The sequence below is a fragment of the Cornus florida genome, unplaced genomic scaffold (assembly GCF_030987335.1).
Source record: "Cornus florida cultivar Cherokee Brave unplaced genomic scaffold, ASM3098733v1 CherokeeBrave_3.0.0_Hap2_Chr03, whole genome shotgun sequence".
NCBI lineage: Eukaryota > Viridiplantae > Streptophyta > Magnoliopsida > Cornales > Cornaceae > Cornus > Cornus florida.
In genome coordinates, this window is record NW_026775573.1 from 69010735 (window position 1) to 69034738 (window position 24004).

At 37.3% G+C, this 24004-nt stretch overlaps 1 protein-coding gene across 8 annotated transcripts in view; it reads left to right on the top strand.

The window, feature by feature from the left end:
- LOC132300719 (F-box protein SKIP23-like) overlaps positions 1-20534 on the top strand; it is a 34149-nt gene extending 13615 nt beyond the window's left edge. For 2 of the 8 annotated variants that reach the window (XM_059797923.1, XM_059797928.1), the window contains exons 3-8: positions 2262-2341; positions 9496-9582; positions 10465-10928; positions 18916-19000; positions 20021-20114; positions 20214-20534. The gene's annotated coding sequence lies outside the window, so the exon portion shown is untranslated. Of the gene's footprint in view, positions 1-2261; positions 2342-9495; positions 9583-10464; positions 10929-17428; positions 17561-17645; positions 18744-18915; positions 19001-20020; positions 20115-20213 lie in introns of all 8 variants that reach the window. The other 6 variants (XM_059797929.1, XM_059797921.1, XM_059797927.1 and 3 more) reach the window with 5 other exon arrangements.
- The last annotated feature ends 3470 nt before the right edge of the window (positions 20535-24004 follow it).

The following is a 24004-nucleotide window of genomic DNA, read 5'->3' on the forward strand; positions in this document are numbered from 1 at the left end:
TCCTCACCAAAACGACACGAGACAACTCTTCTCCACTGATGATGACGTTCCCTTCCAAATCTCCATAACCACTTTCCCAAGAGAGTACGATTAAAAGGAACGATAGTAGTAAACTTACCAGCAGTTAGTACACAACTCATAACAATCTACCCATCAAGTTCCTATATCAATTAATCTAAGTTTCATTCAATTAGATTGTTAAGATTTACTAGAGCATGCTAAAATAATTTTCTAACAATACTAATGAATCCAAGTTACAAATATATGTAAGAATGGGAACAAGATCAACTTGCCTTTGAGTGAAATTCTTGAATACTTTTATCTTTTCTCTCCTCCTCCTCTTCTTCTTTTTCTTCTCTCTCTCCTCCTTTTCTTCGCATCTGGCCGAGAGACCTTCTGGTTGTCCCTTTTTTTCTTTTCTTTTTATTTCTTTCTCTATACATAAGTTATACAATTAGCTTTGTTAAGTCAGAGCCTTTGTACAATTGTCCTTATGCTTCCATGCGTGGTGACACCTAGCAATGTTGTGTGACAGATGAATCCTTTTATATTTTGCCTTATACTATATATAAACTTACTTTTATATTCCACAACGAGGGCTTCTATGGTAAGCACATATCCTCAGCCTGAATTGATTAAGAGTGGCTATTTGGGTTTTAGACCTCGTCTAGGTACTTGTGCTGTCTTAAAGCCCATTAGACTATAGGTAATGACTGAGCATCCATCATCTGGATGACTGAACAACATCTCTATCCTATTTAAATATATGAAAGCAAAAAAATAAATCTGAAAATTGAAATAAATTATAAAAAAAATGATTGTTTGGACTTTAGATCCAAATGATGCCTTGCGGAACATTCTACCATTAATAGTTCTCGACCTCTGTTCGTCTCATTGTTCTCAGGATCAGGTTTGGTTTTTAGATTCAGATTTGGTTGCTTGCTTTTTATAGATGTATCTTTTTATAGCTGAGTTTAGTTTTAGATTTTGATCATTGGTGAGTTTGTACCATCAGACGTTTCTTTTACCTTGTTGTGTACTGTTTGGTGATTTGTTGTTAGACTGAGAACGTGTATGTGGAATATATACAACTCTTGATGCTCTACGATTGTGCTATGAGCTTGTCTATGTTACGAGCTGTGAAGATTGAGCAGAGTAATTGCTTTGATGCATGCTTTTATAGTGTTTTTTTTTTTTTTGGCCAATGCATTTTGTCAGATTATTCTAAGATTTATCATTAGAAAACTTTGACGTATTAATATTATAAGGACTTCCATTTCTATCATATATTTAATTTCTATCTTCCTATTTCGTATATGAAAACATGTTATTCTCCTAATGTTTTTTAACATGTTTTCATATACGATATAGGAAGATAGAAATTAAATATATGATAATCAAAAGAATGGAAGTGCTTATAATATTAATTAGTCAAAGTTTTCTAATGATAAGTCTTAGAATAATACAGCAAAATGCGTTGGCCAAAAAAAACACACTATAAAAGCATGCATCAAAGCAAATTCAACTCAGCTCTATCTTTGCACCTCGTAACATAGACAAGCTCATAGCACAATCTTAGAGACATCAAATGTTGTATATATACCACATACATGTTCTCAATTTTACAACAGATCACCAAACAGTACACAACATGGTAAAAGAATCGTCTGATGGTACAAACTCGCCAATGATCGAAATCTAAAACCTAAGTCAGCTATAAAAAGATACATCTATAAAAGCAAGCAAGCAAATCTCAATCTAAAAACCAAACCTGATCGTGAGAACAATGAGACGAACAGATCTGAATCTGTTCTCGTAATGCTTCTGTCCTCTTCTATTGGAAATTTTTGGTCTTCTCTTATATCTAGAGAATCAGTAGTATAATATGTATATTATAACTTTATGCCTTCATCTATTTTTGTAACTCCATGTCCTCTTCTATTGTTCATTGACACGTCTGTTTATGTGCTTAATCTTCTTTCTCTTCTCCACGTCTCAAAAAGATAGTTTTAATCAAGTTTGGAAAGTTTTGAACTACTTAGAAATCATTTAGGACATGTCTTTGAATTTTAGAACCTTGTTTCTGGCGATCTGCCCAAGTGAATATCGGTAAAGAAATTTCAACCTCAAGATTATTTTAAAAGAAAATGTATTTGAAGATAGCCACCTTGTTTTGAGAAGGCTTTAATTTGTTCCCTTTTTTTTTCTTTCGTTTTTTTTTGTCTTGTTTAATGGTTGATTTTTTGTTCTGATTAAATTAGGTTTTCGTGTCTCCTCCCATCAAATAGTAAGGAAGTGTGAACCTTTTTGTGCATTTGGAGGCCGTGAATCCAACATCACTGTGAGTACCAACTCAACCTTTTTCATATTATTTTTTGCTTTCTTCATACTTTGGTGTTATGTAATTATTGGGCATTTCTATTTGTTTTAGTCATGAAACGTTTGATGGATGGATAAATTAGGGTCTTGGAGGTTTCTTTTCTTTAATATATCTATTTTTTTTTCTTCAAAAAAAAAGTGTCAGACAACTATTTCGTAGATTGTTAAATTATTTTTTAGGTACCAATTAATTATGATCATTAAATTAATTGACATATATATATATTTAGATTTAATTACATTTATTTGTTTATGCTCCTATATAAACTTGTATCGTTCCTTGAGTGGTATGAAAAGTTACTTGTACCTTTTAGATTTATATACATTCTTCAGCAACATGCATTTGTATTCAAATTAATCTGCATTATGCTTTGAAATGCAACTATTATTGGTACTTTCGAAATTCTGTCACATGCTTTATATGCCATAAGTTCTGTATTGATTGATTATTATATTTTTGTATGTGTCTTAGATGGATAAGAGTGGGATGCAAATCCTTACTAGGGTTCATCGACAATAGTTACATGGAACACGAGATTTAATCCAGTTTTGTGGACGGTTTAACTAGAGTGCATTGTTCGTGTCTTAGTTGTAAAAACTTGCTAGTGAGGCAACTAAAAGAAGTGGAGGAGCATTTGTACAAGTATGGAATGTACAAGCAATACACAACTTGGATGTATCATGGAGAGATGTTTAAAACTCAAACAATGATCATGTTAAGCTTGGTGTTAATGATGTAGAACGCTAAAGTGGAAATGTTGACGAGGTGCATGAATCCTTGGATGACATACGGATTGGAGAATACATGAATACTGAACAAGAACATATTCAACATAATAAAAGTCCATTTATAGTGTTGCTACTAGAAAGAAACCCAAATTGTGATAGCGAATTGATTTCTTTGCCTTCTTTTATTTTTATTTTCAAGTTAGTGGCCATATAGGCCTATCGGCCCAAAAAATCTAGTACGCCCAAAAGAATGATAATTTGAAACAATTAGCCGTTGCCGACGGCTAACCAACCAAAACAATGTAGAGAACTCGATCTCGCTGAGCAAAAATGATATGGCTTGCAAGTTAAGCTATCACAATTCAAAATTTAAGTAAAACACCAAGGTGGGTATTAGGGACATAATAAGAGGAAATAAGATAGATTACATGAAAAAAAATATAAGAAAGACAAAATAGGAAAGTACGACAATCTTATAGGCAATCACCACCTTATTATACCAATGCCAACCTACATTTTTTAACAAAATTTTCTATCCAACAGAAACAATTTAAGCAACATAAGAGTTACTTTGATACGCTAGAGAACTTATCATTCATCACGAATGAAATTTATGTACGTAGAGACTATAGGGATGAAAAGAGAGATCGTATGGTGGATGTGAGGAAGAAAAATGGGAATGGACAGTTTTGGAGTAGTTTAATTGGTTGAGGCATATGATGAAAAGAGTCTGATTGCTCCTTTTGTGATGGCTGTTGAAATTGCAGAAGTGCCTTTATCATGTTCGTTTCGTAGAGAAATAAAGCTTCTTGATGAGTTTGAAGGTTGTCCCTGCGTTCTTTGCTGTTTCGAGGACGAGGTTTTGACTGAGAAGGGAGTTCTGCTCTATAATATCATGTTTGAGTACGCATCCGGTGGCAGTTTGGCTGATTATATTAAGAGTTCCGGCAAAGGGTTGTTGGAGTTTGAAGTTAGACAATACAAAAAAAACTGTGCTTTTATGTTTTAGCTGTATTCACAAGCAAGGCTATATTCATTGTGACATAAAGCCTACATTCACAAGCATGTGCTTTTGTTTGCCTTTGAGTTTGATTATTTCGAGGTTAAAAGGGTTGAAGAAACTGCAAAGATTGCCTATGACGAGTACAAAGAAAAAAAGGTTCCAAATTGAGGGGCACAACTATGTATTTGGCACCTGAGTTAGTTCGTTATCAAAAATACCAACCTCATTCGGATATTTAGGCACTTGGGTGCACTGTGTTAAAATTGATTACACGAACAGCGCCATGGCATTACGAGCTACATACCTCGACTTGGGCTCTTTTGTATTGCATTGGTTTCGGAATAAAACTGTTGGAGATTCCAAGATGATGTGTGCAGAGGCAAAAGATTTCTTGGACAAGTGTTTGGTCAATGATCCGAAGTGTTGATGGTTTGTTGAGATGCTCTTAGGCCATCCCTTTGTTTCATCTATGAACAGTACTAAGGATGTTAAAGAAGTAAGAATCAATGTTTTTCCGAGGGAAACAAAAAATGCAGCATGTGATTTATCACCTCAGAGTTCATTAGTTGATCTTCTAATTAAACCTTACAAGATTATGTCGAAGAGGGGGCTTGAAAGACAATAACATGAAGGACAATCCCTTTGGAAGAAGAGAAACAGAACTATGGAAGAGGTAAGTCTATATCTTGGGACTACAAGGTTTAATAGTATAATAGAGGAAGCAAAAGCTTCCATAACCTTCGACAAGTCTATATCTTGGATTACAAGGTTTCAAAGGATCTAACATGGCTAATTAGCGTGCCAAACCTTCAAACTTTAATGACTATTCACTCTGATGTAATGAAAGTTGTAATAAAAGATGTGGGTTGCAGTAGTAGTACTAATGAAATTAGCAGGGAAGGAATCTTAAGTTTCTTCTCAAGGCTACAAACGTTGACTTTGTACAGACTACCAATGTTAATGAGCATCCATGGTCATCCATTGCCCTTCTCTTCTCTAACCATAATTCGTGTGTCCAGCTGTCTAAAGCTTAACAAACTTCCATTTGATTCCAACAGCGAGAAAGACACTCTACGATCAATTCAATGTCAGATAGAATGGCGGGATAAGTTACAATGGGAAAATGAAGAAACCCTATCTGCTTTTTTTTTTTCCGTTTTTCAAATGCGTGTGGGATTGATGTCTCGTGATTTTGAAGAAGAGTTAGCCTTATATCCCAGTAACGTTGATAGCCTGTTGTATTTGGTTGTTGTTGTAGTGCTTCACGGACCTCTTCCATTGTTCTTTTTCTCTTCTTGCAAAGGCGTAGTCCTTAATGTTGATGGTTTACTTAGAAGATTAACTACTGAACTCTGAGGTGATGTATCACATGCTACATTTTTTTGTTTCTCTCGGAAAAACTTTGTTTCTTCCTTCTTAACATCCTTAATATTGTCCATAGATGAAACAAAGGGATGGTCTAAGAGAATGTCAGCAACCATCGGGACTTGGGATCATCGACCAAACACATGTCCAAGAAATATTTTGTCTATACAGACACCGAGCTTGGAATTTCCGGTAATTTTTTCCGAAACCAAAGTGATACAAAAGAGTGCAAGGCGTGGTATGTGGTTCACAATGCTATAGTGTTGTTCCAATAATCAACTCTAACATAGTTCACCCAAGTGTCCAAAAATCCGAATGAGGTTGATTTCTTGATAATGAACTGACTGAGGTGCTAAATACATAGTTGTGCCCATCAACTCGGAACATTTTTTCTTTATAATCGTAATAGCAAGCCCAAAATCAGCAGTCTTTGCAGTTTCGTCAACCCTTTTTGATTTCGGAATAATCAAATTCGAAGTCAAACAAAATGATGAAGAGTCTTGACAAGTAGAATATTATGAGGCTTTATGTCACAATGAACGCAACCTTGTGAATATAGCTAAGACCCATAAGCACAATTTTTGTATATGGTCTGACTTCAAACTGCCACTGGATGCGTACTCCAACATGATATTATAGAGCTAAACTCCATTTTGAGTTGAAACCTCATTCTCGAAACAACAAAGAATGTAGGGACAACCTACAAACTCATGGAGAAGCTTTCTTTCTATGCGAAACGAAGGTGACAGAGGCACTTTTGCAAATTTCACAGCCATCACAAAAGGAGCAATTGAACTCTTTTCACCTTAGCCAATAAACTACTACAAAATTGTCTCTTCCCAGTTACCTTCATATTTTTTATTCGTGATGAATGAGAAGTTCTCTACCCTATAAATGTAACTTATATGTTGCTTTAAATTGTTTTTGTTAAAAAATTGTTAAAAAATGTAAGTCAGCATTGGTATAATAAGGCGGTGATTGCGTACTTTCCTATTTTGTCTTCCTACTTTCCTATTTTGTCTTCCTACATTGTACTTATATGTTGCTTCTAGATCGAGTTCCTACATTGTTTTGGTTTGTTAGCCATTCACAGCGGCTATTTGTTTCAAATTACTAAGTAAAAAAAAAAAAAGCAAAAGAAAAAAAAATCAACACTCTTTCCCATTTTGGGTTTCTTTCTAGTAGCAACATTGTAAATGGAAGTTGGTTCATCCTGTCTCTTGAACTTCACACATTTGGTTTCCACCTTCTTCATTTTTGAATCATCTCCGTTACAGAGTTGAAATGATAAAAAAAAAATGCTAGTTAAATGCAAGAAAGAAAACTACTCGCAGATCTTACATAGCAAATGTATTGTTCCTAAAAATTGTTTGATTTAAGGGTGGTTTGCCCTATTGATAGCCAGTTAGAACTTGGCTCATTTTTGAATGACACCCCCTTAGGTTTGGTAAAGTGAACAGACACCCCCAAGCATCACCTGCTTCATTTGAAACATGGTGAATTGACCTATTTGAATCATGGAATTACCTTTTTTGACCTTTTTAAACATATGAATTGACAATTTTACCCACCATTAGTTTCCCCCCCTCCTTTCCCTTTTCTCCCTTCTTTTTTTTTTTTTTTTGATAAATAAGAATGTATAGAAACCTCTCTATTTTCTCCCTCCTGTCAAGCACCCACCAGTACACCAGGCCACCCACCCCCACAACCGCCCCCTCTTACCACCGTGACCACCCCCTTTTCCTCCCTCTATTTCTTCTCTCTTTTATATTCACTTTTTTTTTTTTTTTTTTTTGATAAATAAAATGTATTAGAAAGCGTTCAAAAGGGGAACGCATCCCAAGAGATATAAAAGAAACCAAACAAAAGCGACCCAAAGAACCCGTAAATTCCACAATTTCATCTAAAGATATATAATTTCTCCTCAACATCCAACTAAAAAGAGAACTAATAATAGCAAATTTCAGCGCCCCAATGGAGGTTTCCTCCCCATCAAAAGATCTTTTGTTTCGCTCTTTTCAGATGCTCCACCAAACACAAAGGGGGGTCACCCTCCAACAGACACGAGCATGGCCCCCAACCTTTGGCCCCTTCAAATGTCAATCAATTTCCTTGAAGACCGAGGCATAACCCAATGGATGCCAAAAAGACCAAAAAATAAGACTCCAACAATCAAAAACCATAGGACAATGCAAGAGAAGGTGATCCACAGACTCTCCATCATTCTTACAAATACAATCTTTTCTTTCTCAAATTGTCAAGAGTCAGAATCTTACCTAAAGCCGCAGTCCAAACAAAAAATGCCACCCTGAGAGGAGCCTTCGAACGCCAAACTGTTTTCCACGGGAAACTAGAACCATGAAAATTGGCGAGACAAAGGAATAAAGAACGAACATCAAACCTCCCCTGAGGAGAAGGTGTCCAAACCTAGGAGTCAGACCCTCTGCCATCCACATCCTGTCTATGCAAAAGATCCAAAAGGCCAAGGACATCCTCAAATTCCCTGTCCTGGAAAGAACGCCAAAAACGCACATCCCACGTAAGCCTTCCGCTATTAAGCCGATAACTGTCCGCTACTATAGCATGTCTATCCGCAGCAATCCTAAAAAATCTTGGAAACAACTGAGACAAAGGGCAATCCTCACACCAATAATCCTCCCGGAACCGAACATCCCTGCCCTCCCGAACTTTGAACCTAATATGCTTAGACAGCTTGTCCCAACCCTTGCGAATAAATTTCCACTCCCCCATGCCAGTTGGCCTGGATGACCATCCCCCTCTCTCCTCCCCAAAGTGACACGCTATAACCCTCCTCCATAAGCGACGTCTCTCACTACCAAATCTCCATAACCACTTCCCAAGAAGCACCCTATTAAAGGGGATCATCCTCCTAAGACGAAGACCGCCCATTTGAAATGATCTACAAACATGTTCCCACCTGACAAGATGATACTTGAACTCCTCACCCCTTCCACCCCAAAGAAAATTCCGTTGGAGATTCTCTAGTCTATTAACAATAGTGCACGGGATTTGAAAGAGGGATAGGAAGTCTGTTGGGAGACTAGACAAGGTGCTCTTTATTAGAGTGACTTTCCCGCCCTTCGAAAGATATTGCTTCTTATCCGACCAATCTATTTTCGAAACGCTGAATCACTGAATCCTAAACATCCACCCTCCTTGCCGAAGCACCCAAAGGCAAACCCGGATAAGTAATCGGAATGGAACTCATCCCACATCCTAGACCCGCTGGAAGCGAAGTCAACTCCGGAACCTCCCCCACAGGGACAAGCACACTTTTTTACCCACGTTAACTTTCAACCCTAACATAGCCTGAAAGCCTACCAGCACGCATCTTAAAAATTGGAGTTGGGACTCATTCGCATCACAAAAAACCAAAGTATCGTCCGCAAAAAGTAAATGAGAGATATCCATCTGCTGCCTTGAATCCGGGCCCATCCCTGAAAAAACCTAACTCCACTGCTTCCCTCATCAATTTGCTAAGGGCCTCCATAACAATAAGAAATAAGAAAGGAGAAAGGGGATCCCCTTGCTTTAACCCTCGAGAGCTTCCAAAAAAGCCGGATGGGGACCCATTCACTAGAACAGAGAATTTAATAGAAGAAATACAAGTCTCGATCCACTTTCTCCGTCTCTTCCCAAAACCCATACTCCCCAACAAATATTACATATGCTGCCCAAAGGGAATCGATCGATTCTGTGGATGGATTACTGCGTGGCTTTGTTTTGATTACCACATTGCTGGGTTTGGCTTTGGTGAGAACGGCTCAATATGTGAGGGGCTGTTGTGTGCAAGAACAAGATTCCAGGCTGATGAAATACCTATATGGTAAGCATTACATAATTTAGGGCCTGTTTGATAATCATGATTGGGTTTGTTAACAGTTCCTTAATACATTTTAATTATATTAAACACTCCCGATTACTAAGATAATCATGATTGGGTTTGTTAAAAATGTATTTTGATTCTATTCTAAAAAATGTTAGTTCTTGTCATGTAGGTTTTTTGAATCTGATAAAGACAGTTTTTTAACAAACCCAATCATGATTATCATATTTCAATAAAGGAGAAGTTCGTTCATGCAAAGGTATTTCATCAAATAATTCAGTTCGTCCCTTGTGCTATTTTCTGCAAAGGTATTTCATCAAATAATTCAGTTCGTCCCTTGTGCTATTTTCTTTTAAATTTTATTCTTAAATATAATTATTTGCGGAACTCGATTTCTTTACCCAAGGCTTTGATACGTTAAAGTGCTCTATTCAGTTGTAGTTTGTTTGTGTCATTTGTTGTTGATGTTGCTTTAGGCTCCCCAAGTTGATGATCAACATTTTGAATAGTTACTTACCATCTAATACGACATGGTGTATGAGGGAAAATGATATGCTCTGTATAAAAAAACAAGGATGAACGTTTGATCTCTCTATATGTGCTCTCAATAATGTGTGTTTAGGTCTATGAGTTTGAGAGCCTTGAGGTGTCTATATAGTGTTTTGAGTCCAATTGAATTAAGGTTTGTGTGTTATAATTCTAAAAAGGAAAACAAAACCATTTAGAATTCTGATTTAAGAATTTTAAAAAATATTTTGTGTCAATCGATTGAGTTTTGAATCACGAGCAATTGTCACAACTTCGACCAGTTGACCCTTCAATTGAAGCTCTGATGTTTTTGATTGATCAAAACTTATGATATAGATTTTCCTTTCCTTATTCCTTGAGGATTTCTAAAATAGAATTATATAATAGATATGGTTTAATTGATCAAACGGCTTGGACAAAATGTGATTATGATGTGTATATATATAATGTGTGTTTCAATTGTGTATACAATTGTGGGAGAGAGTTTTGATATTTTAATTGTGGTATTGATTCTCACACCGAAGGGCAAAAGTGTTTTTCAAGATTTATGATATTTTACAATTTAGATCAATAAAATATTGAAGGGCAATCTCAACTTTTCACACATTTTCAGGGGCTGTTTGGATCCAATTTCTGACGGGGTTTCATTGTTCAAAAATGGGCCAAGTAGCATCTGGCTGTCAATATGGCAAATCACAGGGGGTGTCACTATAATTTACCCTTGATTTAATAAGTGAGATAACAATAAAGTTTCCTTGATTTGATTATCTGCATTGTGTAGGAAATAACTGAGAAAAAAGCCAACAGAACCGGAGTGCACAACATGTTCGCCATTGTGGCGGAAGCAAGTCCTTCACGCAGTACATTGAGGAGACGATAATAGTTGTTGAACCAAATGATCTTAGACACTTGCTTATACATGTTTTTGCAATTGGCACATAATAATTCCTTGAACTTTGTTTATTGAAACAGAAAACGTCCGAGAGTGAAGATCAACCTTGTTTGATTGTTATTTATGAATGAACAAATCACAAGGCCAGAAAGGGCTGGACAAGTGAGAAAACTCGGGAATTGCACGTAAGAAATGTGCTTTCTACATTTATAAATAGTATGCCTAATATTGCATGCAATATTTATTTATATTTTGTGCATTAGTGATTGTTGGGATTGGTATTGGTTGTGGTGGTTGACTTGATTTGATAAGGAATGTTGGTGTTGGCTTATATTGGTGGTTGACTTGATCTCAGACATGGAAAAATTCAATTTATATATGTATATTCTTTGTTAACATTGAATGAGATTAAGATGGTAGATTCTATGCATTAGAAATGTTTTTATTATCATTTGTGTGGTCTTTAGACATATAAAAATAAAATTAAAGCCCACATTCTGCAACTGTTTTCTTTTTTTATTAGTCAGTGTTTGTTTTTTGAAATTATCTGAAATTTCAAAGCAACCACATCTTGATATCCATTCATGTAAAGTCTCATGTTTCTTTCCTTTCATATTGAATGCTGGCAGCAAGGACCAATTTATTTGTGATAGAGATTAGTAGAACGCTTTAGGTATATAACAGCCCAATTTACCAAATTATCCCAATCAGACTCCAGAGACAGAAATCCAAAGCCTGCAAGTGAAGCTGCAGATGAAAAAGAGATGGTTTCTATCTTCCACATGCCCTCTGCACAAAACACAATTAACATAAGAGATCCAACTCCGTTCTTTCCACTCTCTGTTGGGTGAACAGCTTATCTTGAATGGTCGACCACACCATAAAGGAATAATTTGGAATAGCCTTACCAAACCAAATAAGAACAAATCATGCAACCTTATTCTGTTTATACCTTAAGTCTTTCCTAAGCTAACTAAATTGAAAAGGCACCAAATGGCCATATTAATTGATTAGAGAATTTGTGTTTGATAAATTTGGCAGATTACTTGCTAGAGCTTCTAGATCATTATTTGAAGTTGTTGGTAAAATCAAAGGCTGTTTCGTGCATTAATTAAATATAATTTTCTGCTGTGTTTTCCTTTGGTTTCTCTATAGACAAGCTGTTTTATAACTGATCTGAAGCACATGTATAGTTTCTTGTTATCATTTGAAATAAACATATTATCATGCCTCCTTTTTTTTTTTTTTTTTTTCTACTAGTTGGTACTTATACACACTGCATCCACTGAGGTTCGAACACCTAACATTTCTTTGGGAAGTACGGGCCTTGTACCGTTAAGCCACAGGCTTGTTGGTTCTTATCATGCTTTTTTTCCCAAGTACCCTGTTGTTTTTTGTTTCTAGTGAACGTGTGGAATTATTTTTAGTTTTTAATGGTCTTAGTGGGCTTGCATAGTTCCCTTGATTATAGTGTGCAAACCTAAGGGTGGACACGGTTCGGATTGGACCGATTTTAGAATATTTTGGAACCGAACCATAAAAAATGGAACCGAATTGAACCGAACCAAACCACGAGAAAAGAGTTTGGTTCGGTTCGGTTCCATGGTTCTAGGCTTTTTTAGAATTTAATCTAATATATATAATTAAAAATATAGATTAAATATAATATAATTTGGATATATCATGGAGAGATGTTTAAAACTCAAACATTGATCATGTTGAGCTTGGTGTTAATAATGTAGAACACTAAAGTGGAGATGTTGACTGAGGTGTATGATTACTTGGATGACATAAGGATTGGAGAATGCATGAATGTTGAACAAGAACATATTTAACATAGTAATAGCAGTCCATTTATAGTGTTGCTACCGGAAAGAAACCCAAAATGTGAAAGCGAATTGATTTCTTCTGCCTTATTTTATTTTTTATTTTCAAGTTAGTGGCCATATAGGCCTATGGGCCCAAAAAACACTAGTATGCCCAAAAGTATGATAATTTGAAACAATTATCCATTGTTGACGGCTAACCAACCAGAAAAATGTAGAGAACTTGATCTTGAGGGAGCAAAAATGATATGGCTTGCAAGTTAAGCTATTACAATTCAAAATTTAAGTAAAACACTAAGGTTGGTATTAGGGAGATAATAGGAGGAAATAAGATTAGATTACATGAAAAAAAATATAAGAAAGACAAAATAGAAAAGTACGACAATCTTATAGGCAATCACCACCTTATTATACCAATGCCAACCAACATTTTTTTTAAAAAAATTTCTATCTAACAGAAACAATTTAAGCAACATAAGAGTTACTTTGATACGCTAGAGAACTTATCATTCATCACGAATGAAATTTATGTACGTAGAGACTATAGGGATGAAAAGAGAGATCGTATGGTGGATGTGAGGAAGAAAAATGGGAATGGACAGTTTTGGAGTAGTTTAATTAAAGAGTCTGATTGCTCCTTTTGTGATGGCTGTTGAAATTGCAGAAGTGCCTTTATCATGTTCGTTTCGTAGAGAAATAAAGCTTCTTGATGAGTTTGAAGGTTGTCCCTACGTTCTTTGCTATTTTGAGGATAAGGTTTTGACTAAGAAGGGAGTTCTGTTCTATAAAATCATGTTGGAGTATGCATCCAGTGGCAGTTTGATTGATCATATTAAGAGTTCCGGTAAAGGGTTGCCGGAGTTTGAAGTTAGATGATAAAAAAAAAAAAAAAAAAAAAAAAAAAAAAAAAAAAAAAAAAACAACTGTGCTTTTGCGTCTTAGCTGTATTCACAAGCAAGGCTACATTCACTGTGACATAAAGTCTACATTCACAAGCATGTGCTTTTGTTTGGCTTCGAGTTTGATTATTTCGAGGTTAAAAGGGTTGAAGAAACTGCAAAGATTGCTGATTTTGGGCTTGCTACGACGATTACAAAGAAAAAAAAGTTCCAAATTGAGGGGCACAACAATGTATTTGGCACCTGAGTCAGTTCGTTATCAAGAATACCAGCCTCATTCAGATATTTAGGCACTTGGGTGCACTGTGCTAAAATTGATTACATGAACAGCGCCATGGCATTACGAGCTACATACCTCGACTTGGGTTCTTTTGTATTGCATTGGTTTTAGAAAAAAAAACTGTCGGAGATTCCAAGATGATGTGTGTAGGGGCAAAAGATTTCTTGGACAAGTGTTTGGTCAATGATCCGAAGTCTTGATAGTTTGTTGAGATGCTCTTAGGCCATCCCTTTGTTTCATCTATGGACAGTACTATGGATGTTAAAGAAGAAAGAAGTAATGTTTTTCTGAGGGAAACAAAAAATGCAACACGTGATTCATCACCTCAAAATTCAATTAGTTGATCTTCTACTTAAACCTTACAAGATTATGTCGAAGAGGGGGCTTGAAAGACAATAACATGGACAAATCCTTTGTAAGAAGAGAAACAGAATGATGGAAGAGGTAAGTCTATATCTTGGACTACAAGGTTTAATAGTATAATAGATGGAAGAAAAAGCTCCCATAACAGCATTGAAAAAAAAAAAAAACAAAAAAGAAGTAGCAGCAGAGCCCTTGTTTGGTTTACCTTTTTGGCTTTATATAAGTTATAATAAGTGGTAGGGTCCACCACTTAACATATGCATACCAATTTTGAAAAGTCAAACCAACAATGAAAAGTCACAACTCTTTAAACAACATAAAAACAACGCCCTTCATACAGGCGCGCCCCACATGCGCCTTGGGCCTATTGCCTTTAGCAAATAGGCGTGCGCCTATGCAAAAAGCCTCGCCTGGGTGCATGTAAGGCGCCAAGGCTGCGCCTTGATTCGCCCGGCGCCCGAGGCGCGCGCCCAGAACGCCTTTGACAACTATGAGTCTGGTGGTAAATACGCCGAAGACCATGGATGAGCTGAACGAGAGAGCTGACGGTTTCGTGCGTTTGGAAGAAGAAGAAGCAGCTAATGCAAGGAAGACGTCGATTATTTCAACAGAAGAGAAGTCCAAAACCAAGATTCGGCAAAAACAAGCTCCACCACAGCGTCAGACCTCATGGAAGGCAGAGAAGAGGCCTAGAGAAGAGGAGTTGGTTACTCCACTTAAAGTCACTCTCGCAAGGTTATATCAGGAAAACAAAGATAAGTTTCACTCTCCCCTACCAATTAAACAACCTCTCGAATAGAGAGATCAATCTAAACATTGTGCTTTCCATAGTGATTTTGGTCATCAGACTAATGAGTGCAGGAACCTAAGGAGGCAAGTGGAGATGCTGATAGCAAGGGGAGAGTTTGCAGGTTATATTCAAGGGCCGGCGGTGGAGCAAAACCGACCGGTAGAGCAAGTGAAGAGGAATCAAAAGCCGAGCTACCATAAAGCATAGCCTATACGGATAATAAATGTAATTCACGGCCGGCCTGAGCCGACCGAGGAGTCTGAAGAACTACTCCGAATGCGCCTCCGCCAAGCGCAGATGAAGAGAAGGTTAGGCAGTGTAGACGCTCTGAACCAGCAAAGCGCATCGGTTCAGATAAAGTTCGCCAGAACAAATCTGCTACGTGTACAGGTCCCACATGAAGATCCTCTAGTAGTCAGTTTGACAGTGGCAGAATGCTTGGTGCGGCGAGTTCTGATTGATCCAGGGAGCAGTGCGAATGTCATGACGAGAATAACGTTTGACCGGCTCGAGATCAAGCCAGAAAAGCTCAAACCCACCAGAAATCCATTACTGGGGTTCGATGGGAAATGGGTAGAGCCCATTTGTATGGTGGAGTTGCCAGTACAAGCTGCTGAAAGAGTTATGACAGAGAGCTTTGTGGTCGTCGAGATCCATCCGTCTTATAACCTCTTGATGTCCCATCAACTCTGCACTAGGTAATGAGATGCTTGAGCCCGGATGGGAGCAAAGTGATTGACATCTATGGGGATTAGGTCGCAGCCAAGGAGTGCTACTCCGTGACATTGAAAGCTGCTGGTAAGGGCAAAGCTCTCGCTTGGCCTGACAATCCATGATAGCAATTACAGGGACCTCCCCCCAAAGCGATCGGGGGGGAGGATGAACCTTTGGTTCTTACCGAAGAGCCCCTCATTGATGCACAGATAGATCCTCATAAGCCGGACAGAACAACAAGGCTAGGGTTAGGCCTTGCAGAGGGGGAGAAACTGCAGTTGATTGATTTCCTGTCTCAGAACGCAGATGTGTTTGGTTGGAGCCATTCAGACACGCCAGGAATTAGTCCTTCCGTGTCTTGTCATTCCCTCAACGTAGACCCTAACGCCAAGCCTGTGAGGCAGAGGCAGAGGAGGTTCGCCCCAGAACGCAATCAAATCATCGCCGATGAGATTGATCGATTGCTTGATGCAGGGTTCATCAGAGAAGTTCAGTACCTGGTTTGGCTATCAAATGTAGTCTTTGTACAGCAGAAGAATGGGAAATGGAGAGTATGTATTGACTTCACCAGATCTCTCATCCAGATTCGTGGGTAAACCCTGAGGGAGACATCATTAGGGATGTTCTTCGAACGAATGGCATCCAAAATCAAGAGGTTGCAAGAGAAAGGAACTAACCTTGGAAAAGGAGTTCGCAAATTATCCTGTGACAAAGCGAAGGTCAAGTCGCGAAGGAAAAACTCGCCGGAGGAAACAAGGGAAGGTCGCCGAAAAGTAAAGGTAGGTTACAGAGATAGTCGAAGAAGATGACACTAGAAGATGGAGGTGATAAAGGTTGAAGAAAGACAAAAAAAGAGAAGTTGAGGTTTTTAAAGTGAAACTGGTTCAACATCCAAGAAACTATGGTAAAGATGGTGCGGCAGATTTCAAAGCGTGGGTCTCAGAGCCAACCGTTCATTTCCCCACGTCACCGCTTCGAGCCGTCATGTCATGATTATGTCCTTTCGATAATCTCACCCTAATTAATTAGGGAGAGATTATGGGGGCAGATGAGGATACAAAGATGATCTGGGCCGGATACAATCCAAATTGATATGAGCGGGTCAAGAAAGATTAACCGCTTTGAATTAAGTCTCCACTAGTCAGGCCCAAGACTGGGAAGTCATGTGGGAAGCTCAATTTCAGATAAAAGGAATTGAGCCCATAACCAAGAAAAGCCCATAAGAACAGCCTAGTGCAAGTAGTTAGTTAGGAAGCTTCAAGAAGATCTGTAACAGTCTATAAATAGACTGAAAATAGAGAGAAAAGGGGTTGGAAAATATTTGAAGTGTAGAATTACTCTTTCTAAATTGAGGGTGGAAATTTCTTCCATCTTCAAATGACCACTCACTTTGATGCAATGAAAGTTGTAATAAAAGATGTGGGTTACAGTAGTAGTACTAATGAAATTAGCAGGGAAGGAATTTTAAGTTTCTTCTCAAGGCTACAAATGTTGACTCTGTACAGACTACCACTGTCAATGAGCATCCACAGTCATCCACTTCCCTTCTCTTCTCTAACCAGAATTTGTGTGTCCAGCTATCTTAAAGCTTAACAAACTTCAATTTGATTCAAACAGAGACAAAGACACTCTACGATCAATTCAATGTCATAGAGAATGGTGGGATAAGTTACAATGGGAAAATGAAGAAACTCTATCTGCTTTCTTTTCGTTTTTCAAATGCTTGTGGGATTGATGTCTTGTGATTTTGAAGAAGAGTTGGCCTTATCTCCCAGTAACGTTGATAGCCTGTTGTATTTGGTTGTTGTTGTAGCGTTTCACGGACCTCTTCCATTGTTATTTTTCTCTTCTTGCAAAGGGGTTGTCCTTCATGTTGATGTCTTTCAAGCCCTCTTCAACATTATCTTATATGGTTTACTTAGAAGATTAACTACTGAACTCTGAGGTAATGTATCACATGCTTTATTTTTTTTGTTTCATTCAGAAAAACTTTGTTTCTTCCTTCTTAACATCCTTAATATTGTTCATAGATGAAATAAAGGGATGGCCTAAGAGAATGTCAGCAACCATTGGGACTTGGGATCATTGACTAAACACATGTCCAAGAAATCTTTTGTCTATGTAGACACCCAACTTGGAATTTTCGACAATTTTTTCTGAAACCAAAGCGATATAGAAGAGCGTAAGGCATGGTAATCAACTCTAACATAGTTCACCCAAGTGTCCAAAAATCTGAATGAGGCTGGTTTTCTTGATAACGAACTGACTGAGGTGCCAAAGACATAGTTGTGCCCCTCAACTTGGAACATTTTTTATATGTAATCGTAATAGCAAGCCCAAAATCAGCAATTTTTGCAATTTCTTCAACTATTTTTAACCTCGGAATAATCAAATTCTAAGTCAAACAAGATGATGAAGGGTCTTGACAAGTAGAATATTACGAGGCTTTATGTCATAATGAACGTAACCTTGCTTGTGAATATGACTAAGACCCATAAGCACAATTTTTGTATATGGTCCAACTTCAAACTCCTACAACCCTTTGCTGGGCTCTTAAGGGTATGGTTTGCCCTATTTACAGCCAATCAGAACTTGAACCATTTTTGAATAATGACACCCTCTTAGGTTTGGTAAATTTAACAGACACCCCCAACCATCACCTACCGCATTTGACACATGGCGAATTTACCTATTTGACGCATGTAATTACCTTTTTAACCTTTCTAAACATATGAATTGACAATTTTACCCACCAATAATTTCCCCCTTCTCCTTTCTCTTTTCTCCCTCCTCTTTGTTTTCTCGCTCCTCTCAAGCACCTACCAGTACACCAGGCCACCCACAACCACCACCTCTTACCACCATGACCACCCCCTCTTCCTCCCTCTATTTCTTCTCTCTTTTATATTCACACACACATATATTTACGGACACATACACATATATCCAATTGCAATCAATTCAATCATATACTGCCCAAAGGGAAACGATTGATTCTGTGGATGGATTACTGCGTGGTGCTGTATTGATTACCACGTTGCTGGGTTTGGCTTCGGCGAGAATGGCTCAATATGTGAGGGGCTGTTGTGCGTAAGAAGATGATTCCAAGCTGATAAAATACCTATATGGTAAGCATTTCATAATTTAGGGCCTGTTTGATAATCATGATTGGGTTTGTTAACAGGCCCTTAATACATTTTAATCATATTAAACACTTCCGATTACTAAGATGATCATGATTGGGTTTGTTAAAAATGTATTTTGATTCTATTCTAAAAAATGTTAGTTCTTGTCATGTAGGTTTTTTGAATCTGATAAAGAGTTTTATAACAAACTCAATCCCGATTATCATATTTCAATAGAGGAGTTGTTCATTCATGCAAAGGTATTTTTTTTCAAATAATTCGGTTTGTCCCTTTTGCTATTTTCTTTTAAATTTTATTCTTAAATGTAATTATTTGCTGAACTTGATTTCTTTACCTTATTTCTTTACCCAAGGCTCTATGCGATTGCAGTATGTTTGTGTCATTTGGTGTTGATGTCGCTTTAGGTTCCCCAAGTTGATGATTAACACTTGGAATAGTTACTTACCATCTAATGCAACATGATGCATGAGGGAAAATGATATGGTCTGTATAAAAAAATTAAAAAAAAAAAATTGGATGAATGTTAGATCTCTCTATATGTGCTCTCAATAATGTGTGTTTAGGTCTGAGTTTGAGAGCCTTGAGGTGTCTATATAGTGTTTGAGTCCAAATGAATTAAGGTTTGTTTGTTATAATCGAAGAAAGGAAAACAAAACCATTTAGAATTCTGATTTAAGAATTAAAAAAAATATTTTGTGTCAATCGATTGAGTTTTCAATCATGAGCAATTGTCACAACTTCGACCAGTTGACCCTTCAATTGAAGCTCTCTGATGTGGTTTCGATTGATCGAAACTTTTGATATAGTTTTCCCTTTCCTTATTCCTTTAGGATTTCTAAAATAGAATTATATAATAGATATCATATTAATTGATCAAACGGCTTGAACAAAATGTGATTATGATGTGTTGTCTATATATATAATGTGTGTTTCAATTGTGTATATAATTGTGGGAGAGAGTTTTGATATTTTAATTGTGGTATTGATTCTCACACCGAAGGGCAAAAGTGTTTTTCAAGATTTATGATATTTTACAATTTAAATCAATAAAAAATTGGAGGGCAATTTCAACTTTTCACACATTTTCGGGGGCTGTTTGGATCCAATTTCTGACAGGGGGTGTTATTGTTCAAAAATGGGCCAAGGTGTATCTGGCTGTCAATATGGCAAATCACAGGGGGTGTCACTATAATTTACCCTTGATTTAATAAGTGAGATAACAATAAAGTTTCCTTGATTTGATTACCTGCATTGTTTAGGAAATAAGTGAGAAAACACCAACAGAACCGGAGTGCACTACATGTTCACCATTGTGCCGGAAGCAAGTCATTCACGCTGTACATTGAGGAGACGGTAATAGTTTTTGAACCAAATGATCTTTTTAGAGACTTGCTTTTACATGTTTATGCAATTGGCATATAATAATTCCTTGAACTTTGTTTATTGAAACAGAAAACGTCCGAGAGTGAAGATCAACCTTGTTTGATTGTTGTTTATGAAAGAACACATCACGAGCCCGGAAAGGGATGAACAAGTGAGAAACTCGGGAATTGCTTGTAAGAAACATGCTTTCTGCATTTATAAATAGTATGCCTAGTATTGCATGCAATATTTATTTATATTTTGTGCATTAGTGATTGTTGGGATTGGTGTTGGTTGTGGTGATTGACTTGATTTGAGAAGGAATGTTGGTGTTGGCTATATTGGTGGTTGACTTGATCTCAGACATGGAAAAATTCAATTTATATATGTATATTCTTTGTTAACATTGAATGAGATTAAGATGGTAGATTCTATGCATTAGACATGTTTTTATTATCATTTGTGTGGTCTTTCGACATATAAAAAAGAAAATTAAAGCCCACATTTTGCAACTATTTCTTTTTTTATAAGTTAGTGATATGTTTGTTTTTTAAAATTATCTAAAATTTCAAAGCAACTACATCTTGATATCCATTCATGTGAAGTCTCATGTTTCTTTCCTTTCATATTGAATGCTGGCAGTCAGTAGCAATTTATTTGTGATGGAGATGAGTAGAACACTTTAGGTATATAACAGCCCAATTGATCAAATTATCCCAATCATTAGTAGGCCATTGCAGAGCCCCTAAACCAGACACCAGAGACAGAATTCCAAAGCGTGCAAGTGAAGCTGCAGATGAAAAAGAGATGTTTCTATCTTCCACATGCTCTCTACACAAAACACAACTAACATAAGAGATCCAACTCCGTTCTTTCCACTCTCTGTTGGGTGCACGGCCTATCTTGAATAGTCGACCACACCATCAAGGAATGATTTGGAATAGCCTTGCCAAACCAAATAAGATCAAATCACGCAACCTTATTCTGTTTATACCCCAAGTCTTTCCTAAGCTAACAAAATGAAAATAGCAAATCATAGTTGATGAGAAGCCAACTAGCCAGGAAGTATTCCGAATTCCAGCCCGACAAACAGTAACGTAACCTGTGTTGATGAGAAGCCAACTAGCCAGGAAATATTCCTTCCATTAACTTCTTTCCTTGTCTACAAAGCTGATTCTCTCGATGCTAAAACGAACGAGGGGGAGGGGTGACTCGAACATGGGCACCTACGGGGGAGCTGGGCGACCTACCTCCACCCACCAGCAGAGTTGGAGAAGAAACGAATTCTACGATACAACTTATTTGTTTACAAAGCTGATTCGCTAATGTATGCAATTGTAACTGCTAGGCTTACTATCCATACAAGTTTTAATTTAAATGAAGTCTCAAAACGGGTCCGGTACTGTTATAATTTTTCATTTAAATACATTTACTTCCCATTTTATCATCAGTTTGTTCCTCTTCCAGATAACCATGGTTAATGGCAATTAAAGAACAATATATATGTATATTAAAACGGATACTGAATTCATATGCACTACGTAATTATGTTAATTCTATAATTTTGTGTGTAAAACTGATCAAGGCACTAACACGTCACTGATCTAGTGGTACTAGGCCCTTGTTATCCAAAAGGAGGTCAGGAGTTCAAGCGTCCATGGAGGGTACAAAAAAAAAAAAAAAAAAAAAAAAAAAATGCTAATTAAGGCATGTATATTAACTCCCATTTACAATCCATTTCTTTAGTGAAAACTGAATAAGGTGTAAAGCATGTTGATATCGAGAAAGTATTATATTGCTACTAGAATAGCATGCATTCAAGTAAAATGAACTTGAATTAATGTAAGCAAAAATTGGCAAATTGGCCTTCGAGGTTGAGAGGCATGCTAGGCATTGTGCTAAAGTTGATACTTCATCCTCACATGTGGGTGTAGGTGGTGGTGCCGGTTTCAAGATACAACCCAGGAGTATATAAAAGCTTGCCTTGCGATCACGGTGTAACGGATTCGGGCAAATATCGGTCTAAATCAGTCGGTTCATGAAGGTGTGCAATGGTATTGGACCTTTTAAAAAGGGCATTAGCCGATACACGACGTAATTGACTTGGACAAATATCGGTATAATCAGCCTATTCATGAAGGTGTGTAATGGTATCATACATTTGAAAAAAGTGTATCGGCCAATCGGTTCTTGAAGAAGGGTTACAAACTGCTGACTAATACTGAAAATCAGATAACACTAGTAAAATGGAAATAAATTATAAAATTTAATATATCAAATTACGTAATTAAGGATTTTTATTAAAATACCCTGAACACTCTCATGGTCTCTGATAAAACTATTTGGATAAATTCATTTCCCCTCCATCTTTATTCATTTTGCTTAGCCAAAATCAAACTAGAAATTTTGAATGCATTAACATGTATTTTGTAATATTTCTAATTTTTGTCATTTTTCATTTTTTGGAATTTTTTAATTTTTCGAGAGTATTTTCGTTTTATCTTGTTTTACGTGCCGGATACCGTGTGATGTACCAGGTGTGTCAGAGTGTTGATTGGGACATTTCCTTGAGTTCAGGACTCTTGAAAATGTATTAGTTGCCATTTCGACATTTTTCTGTTTTTCGGACCGGGAGGTTCCAGGTGGAACCCGCTACCGGGGTTGTTGTGTGCGAGGTTTGTGTTACGGGTTCATTACATTTCATGCATGGTTATTTTGTGCAAATTTTTATGATGGTATGTTAGATTGGGTGGTTGTAAAATGATTTATGTATATATATATATATATATATTAAGGTTAAAAGATTTTGGACAAACTACAATGACCTCCCCTGAGGTTTGGCCTAATTGCAATTTAATCTGAGGTTTGTCATTTTTTTGTAAAGACACCCCTATATCAAATTTTGCTATAAATTTACTTATCTACCCCTTTATTATATTGTTAAAAATAAACAAAAATATCTAAAAATAAAAAATGACCATTTTGCCCACTAATATTTCCCACTATTCCTCTTTCATCTCCGTTGCTACCAACCATATATACACACACCTGCACATTACAATAGATGAGACCATGGCGGCGAGGATGGCTGGGTCTGCAACGAAGAAGGTGCCGAGGTTTGGGGTTAATGTCGAGGTTGATCTCGACATGGCGACGGCGATGATTTTGGTTTGGCGGCAAGGACGCAATGATGCAGGTTTCCGACGTCGGAAAGAGAGCCCCTTGCCGGAATTCATCGCCTCCTGCGTATTCGACCGCACTCCCTTTTCGACACCGGATTCTGGTTCCGACGAAACGCGACTACTTCGGTGTGAACAACAGGATCTTGATCTCCACATGCGCTGCCATATCCCTCATCGAAAATCCGATCACAGACGTCAAAACCTCCACCACCGCCACTAAAATATGGCTGAATTCACTGCCAGTCTGCCACCATTAGAAACGCCCCCACCACCGCCGATTGTGGTGGTGCCACCTATTGTTGGGAGTTTAGGTTGGTTTTGGCCTCTGCGAAATCATCTGAATCAAACCTAAAAAAAATAGAAAATCGAGTGTAAACACATTCATCCATCGACCCAAATGTCTGAAGATCTCACTGGTAGTGTGGATCAGAGATCGATATCATGAATCAAGCTAAGATCGATATCATATATATGCCCTACAACAAACACTGAAATTCCAACCCAATCTTTTATATATATATATATATATGATAGCTTGTCTGCAATTTCTTGGGTGGTTACAGTGATATATATATATATGTTGTACCCACCATCAATGAACCAAATAGATCCATCACCTAGCCATACTTCCCTTCCACATGCTTCCTCCATTGCGAGATGGCAACAAAACAACCCAACCAATAATTAAAAAGCATATTG